Here is a 5388-nt window from a genome sequence, read left to right on the forward strand (position 1 = left end):
TGCCCCCGGCCACGGAGTAACTGGCGCCAGCGAGGTATTTGCGACACCCTCACCCACGCCAGCTGCACCTCGCGTCAAACTGACGGCTGCACTTGTAAGGCTGTTTGGCATAGCCGCTCCATACATTAAACCGACGAGTGCGTTTCCTGCACAGTTCTACCGCTCTCGTCGCTCACAAGGGGAAGGCCTCAGACGTGGCCAACCGATTCGGCTCAAATTTTGCAGGTCGCTTGTGTACAACCTAAAACGAAGAAATCTAAGATATTTTGGGTCAACAACCCCGCGTTTTTGAGAAAATCACCCCTAAACGTTATGACGAGCAATCGACTCAAAACTGGAGGGATCGATAGATAATTGTAAATAGAGCATTTTTCATCATTAGGTATGGGGTCCGAAAACGCATACTTTTCCCAAAATCCAGATACGAAAATTTTACAACTGCCACTTCTGTACCCACATGGTAAACGCTTTTCGCCGACAGCGCCGATAGCGTAACGGCCAAGGTAACTGGCTGTGAATCGGAAAACCCGGGTTAGAATCTCGAAGAAACCTAGCGGATGTTATTCTTTTCGTTTGTATTTCTCCATATCTCAATTGATAGGGATAGGAGGGTTAATAAGGTAAGTAAATCAATAAGGAATGATAATAATGTAGGCAAACTAATTTCCCAAACGCCGTGAGTTAGTAAAGTATTAAACTTTTAAGCCTTGTCACATAAAAACAACTCCAAGTAAGAGTACTGCGAATTCCTCACGAGGGATCACGGATAGCCAACCGCGCGACGCTTTTTTACAGCGAGACACGGGACAGAATGCACGCGGTGAGTGTTATGTTGTCCCGGTTGCCTCTTCCTCATATCATAGTTGCGAACCTGGAAGAGTGAAGGTGTCCAGCACGAACCTTATAGAAGTCAATCGGAAAGAGTTGTTTTCCGTCATTAGGCTGCCGCGAACCTCGTGGATACATGTAGTGATTTTTCCATTGAGATAAGGAGAAATACAGACGAAAAGAATAACATCCGCTAGGTTTCTTCGAGATTCGAACCCGGGTTTTCCGATTCCCAGCCAGTTACCTTAGCCGTTGTGCTATCGGCACTGTCGGCGAAAAGCGTTTACCATGTGGGTACGCCGGCCAGAGTGGCCGAGCGGTTCTAGGCGCTACAGTCTGGAACCGCGCGACCGCTAAGGTCGCAGGTTCGAATCCTGCCTCGGGCATGGATGTGTGTGATGTCCTTAGGTTAGTTAGGTTTAAGTAGTTCTAAGTTCTAGGGGACTGATGACCTCAGAAGTTAAGTCCCATAGTGCTCAGAGCCATTTGAACCATGTGGGTACAGAAGTGGCAGTTGTAAAAGTTTCTTTCCTCCATTTCTGGAAAAGTTTGCGTTTGCAGACCCCATACCTGATGATGAAAAATACTCTGTTTACAATTATCTATCTATCCCTCCAATTTTTAGTCGATTACTCGTCATAAACTTTATGGGTGATTTTCTCAAAATTACGGGGGTTTTGACCCAAAATATCTTAGTCCATTTTAGGTTTACACAAGCGACCTGCCAAATTTGAGCCGAATCGGTTGGCCGTGTCTGGGGCCTTCCCCTTGTCAGAGCTCATCAGTAGGCGATGGTTCACTGTGTATGTCGTTCTACATTTACATCTACAGCTAGACCTACGTATATATCTATATTCTGTAAAAGCTGTGTGACTTCCGTGGCAGAGCACTTCCCATCGCTCCACATAGTAGAGCTCATTTCCTTACCATTCGCGTACGGAGTGCGGGAAAAATTGTGGCCCAAACGCCTCTGTGCGCACCGTCTTGTCTTCGCGGCCCTTACAGGATCGATACGTGGTGGGCCCCAGAACGATTCTCACTTAGTAATACTGGTCCTCGAAACTTTGCAGGCAGACTCGGGCGCGCGATAGCCACGTGTCTAGCACGTTTTTCATCGTCTGTGTGACCCCCTGCCGTCTGTCAAATAAACCTGCGGCCATTCGTGTTGAGCTTCTTATGTACGAGGGAAGTTCAAAAAGTAATGCAACACATTTTTTTTCTGAAACAGGGGTTGTTTTATTCAGCATTGAAATACACCAGGTTATTCCCCAATCTTTTAGCTACACAACACTATTTTTCAACGTAATCTCCATTCAATGCTACGGCCTTACGCCACCTTGAAATGAGGGCTTGTATGCCTGCACGGTACCATTCCACTGGTCGATGTCGGAGCCAACGTCGTACTGCATCAATAACTTCTTCATCATCCGCGTAGTGCCTCCCACGGATTGCGTCCTTCATTGGGCCAAACATATGGAAATCCGACGGTGTGAGATCGGGGCTGTAGGGTGCATGAGGAAGAACAGTCCACTGAAGTTTTGTGAGCTCCTCTCGGGTGCGAAGACTTGTGTGAGGTCTTGCGTTGTCATGAAGAAGGAGATGTTCGTTCAGATTTTTGTGCCTACGAACACGCTGAAGTCGTTTCTTCAATTTCTGAAGAGTAGCACAATACACTTCAGAGTTGATCGTTTGACCATGGGGAAGGACATCGAACAGAATAACCCCTTCAGCGTCCCAGAAGACAGTAACCATGACTTTACCGGCTGAGGGTATGGCTTTAAACTTTTTCTTGGTAGGGGAGTGGGTGTGGCGCCACTCCATTGATTGCCGTTTTGTTTCAGGTTAGAAGTGATGAACCCATGTTTCATCGCCTGTAACAATCTTTGACAAGAAATTGTCACCCTCAGCCACATGACGAGCAAGCAATTCCGCACAGATGGTTCTCCTTTGCTCTTTATGGTGTTCGGTTGGACAACGAGGGACCCAGCGGGAACAAACCTTTGAATATCCCAACTGGTGAACAATTGTGACAGCACTACCAACAGAGATGTCAAGTTGAGCACTGAGTTGTTTGATGGTGATCCGTCGATCATCTCGAACGAGTGTGTTCGCACGCTCCGCCATTGCAGGAGTCACAGCTGTGCACGGCCGGTCCGCACGCGGGAGATCAGACAGTCTTGCTTGACCTTGCGGCGATGATGACACACACTTTGCCCAACGACTCACCGTGCTTTTGTCCACTGCCAGATCACCGTAGACATTCTGCAAGCGCCTATGAATATCTGAGATGCCCTGGTTTTCCGCCAAAAGAAACTCGATCACTGCCCGTTGTTTGCAACGAACATCCATTACAGACGCCATTTTAACAGCTCCGTACAGCGCTGCCACCTGTCGGAAGTCAATGAAACTATACGAGACGAAGCGGGAATGTTTGAAAATATTCCACAAGAAATTTCCGGTTTTTTCAACCAAAATTGGCCGAGAAAAAAAATGTGTTGCATTACTTATTGAACTGCCCCCTACGTTCAATATTCCTGTTAGTCCTATCCCGCACGGGTCCCACTCACTCGGCTGATAGTCTAGGGCGGGTCAAAAGAGTTTTTTACACCGAAAATACTTTTCTGAGTGATTGCATATTCTAGGGCGGGCCAAAACAGTGTTTTACAACGAATATACTTTTCTGAGTGACTGCATTTTCTTCTATCCCGCCAAAGAACCAAAGTCCGCCTACCCGAGCCTATGTAACCATTTCATTTCATATCCCTAAAAATTGTTTGACCCAGACATTTAAATCCACCTATTCCAGTCGTGCCTCTTTACTGTAGTCATAGGATACTACGTCTGTTCCTTTTGTGAACTGCAAAATTTTGCATTTTTGAAGATTCAAACCGAGTTCATGTTACCAAACAAGGATGAAATTTTTACGGATGACAACGCGCCGTGTGTCCGGGCCACAATTGTTCGCGATTGTTTTGGGGAACCTACTGGACAGTTCGAGCGGATGATTTGACCACGCAGATGGCCCGACACGAATCCCATCGAACGTTTATGAGATGTAATCGAGAGGTCAGTTCGTGCAAAAAATTCGCACTGGCGACACTTTCGTAATTATGAACGGCTATAGAGACTGCACGGTTCAGTATTTCTGAAGAGACTTCCGGCGTCTTCTCGAGTTGATGCCACTACGCCGGGAAAAAGGAGGTCCAACACGATATTAAGAGGTATCTCGTGACTTTTGTAACCTCGGTGTGAAATGATAATTAGACACCCTAGCTGCAAGCAGGCGTTGATACACTTCATTGGGGACATGTTGAAAATGTGTGCCCCGACCGGGACTCGAACCCGGGATCTCCTGCTTACATGGCAGACGCTCTATCCATCTGAGCCACCGAGGGCACAGAGGATAGTGCGTCTGCAGGGACTTACCCCTTGCACGCTCCCCGTAAGATCCACATTCCCAACATGTCCACAACACTACATTCGTAGTGCGCCTAATAGATGTTTGCCCATCATACTCATTACTCGTGGCAGATTAATCTACCAAGTCCCGTACGAGTTCGGGCATAGCGTGTGCGTTCGCACCCTAGCTGCTTGCAGCTAGGGTGTCTATTTAATTATCATTTCATTTCGAGCAAAGCTGCATGGTCATCGACGGTAACTGTTCTTTCGGGAACAGATACTACCGTCATATATAGTTAAAAATATGGGTTCCCGGCCTTTGACCTTCTTGTGCGAACCATTTGAACCATTTTGAAAAGTTCTAATTTTTTCTTACAGCTGAGTGGGCCGTTCCGACACTAAAATCGATTTCCTGGGCGAGTTTTCCTATTGACTTGTTCGGATTCATGGACATTTTATCGGAAATATCGAGTAGTTTATACTCAGACAAAACGCTAGGATGACCACTTCTCGGTGTATCTGTCACTGAACCCGTACTTCGAAATTTGTTAATCAAATCTCGCACAGTATCGCGATGTGGGAGTGTTGTGTTAAAACACACGTTCTTCAATGGTTAGCATTTTAACAGCGACAAAAACGAAACAAACGAACAAAGGAACTAAAACGTTCACGTCAACACGTAACGACACACACCAACGATACTACTGACGCTGGCTGAGATAAACGAAACAGTGGAATGTTGGGAGAGACCACTAGAAGGGAAATAACCCAGGCAGGCGAACAATCATACGGCACGCGCGGCCAACAATCATACGGCTTTTTGAATACCCCGTATGACGTCCTAGCCCACTCGTTCACTTAACACCACAAGCGCGACTCAGAGTCCCTCTGAAATCCCCACTGTTTTCAGGTACGCAGGAGAGAAAGAACCTGCAGGTGGGAACCCCTGTCGGACGTCGTCACCCACCGAGGCAACACAGAGTCGCATTTATAATAGACGAGATCTGCCTACTCAGCAGCCAGCTCCACCTACACCTCTGGCGATGGTGCCAGTCAGTCGCTATCACTGAACAACAAACAACGTTGCGAGCCGTTGCACCTACGATCCGTCGGCGTCCAAACTCGTGTTTGCTGCCGAAGGGGTGGCCTATCACCAGGCGG

General features: G+C 47.3%; 1 non-coding gene across 1 annotated transcript; it reads right to left on the bottom strand.

Annotated features, from left to right (window-relative positions):
* Positions 1-4149: 4149 nt before the first annotated feature.
* Positions 4150-4224, bottom strand: Trnat-ugu (transfer RNA threonine (anticodon UGU)). Its single transcript has one exon. It is a non-coding gene; the product is annotated as a tRNA-Thr (tRNA).
* Between the last annotated feature and the right edge of the window lie 1164 nt (positions 4225-5388).

This window comes from Schistocerca nitens, chromosome 7 (assembly GCF_023898315.1).
Source record: "Schistocerca nitens isolate TAMUIC-IGC-003100 chromosome 7, iqSchNite1.1, whole genome shotgun sequence".
Taxonomy (NCBI): Eukaryota; Metazoa; Arthropoda; class Insecta; order Orthoptera; family Acrididae; genus Schistocerca; species Schistocerca nitens.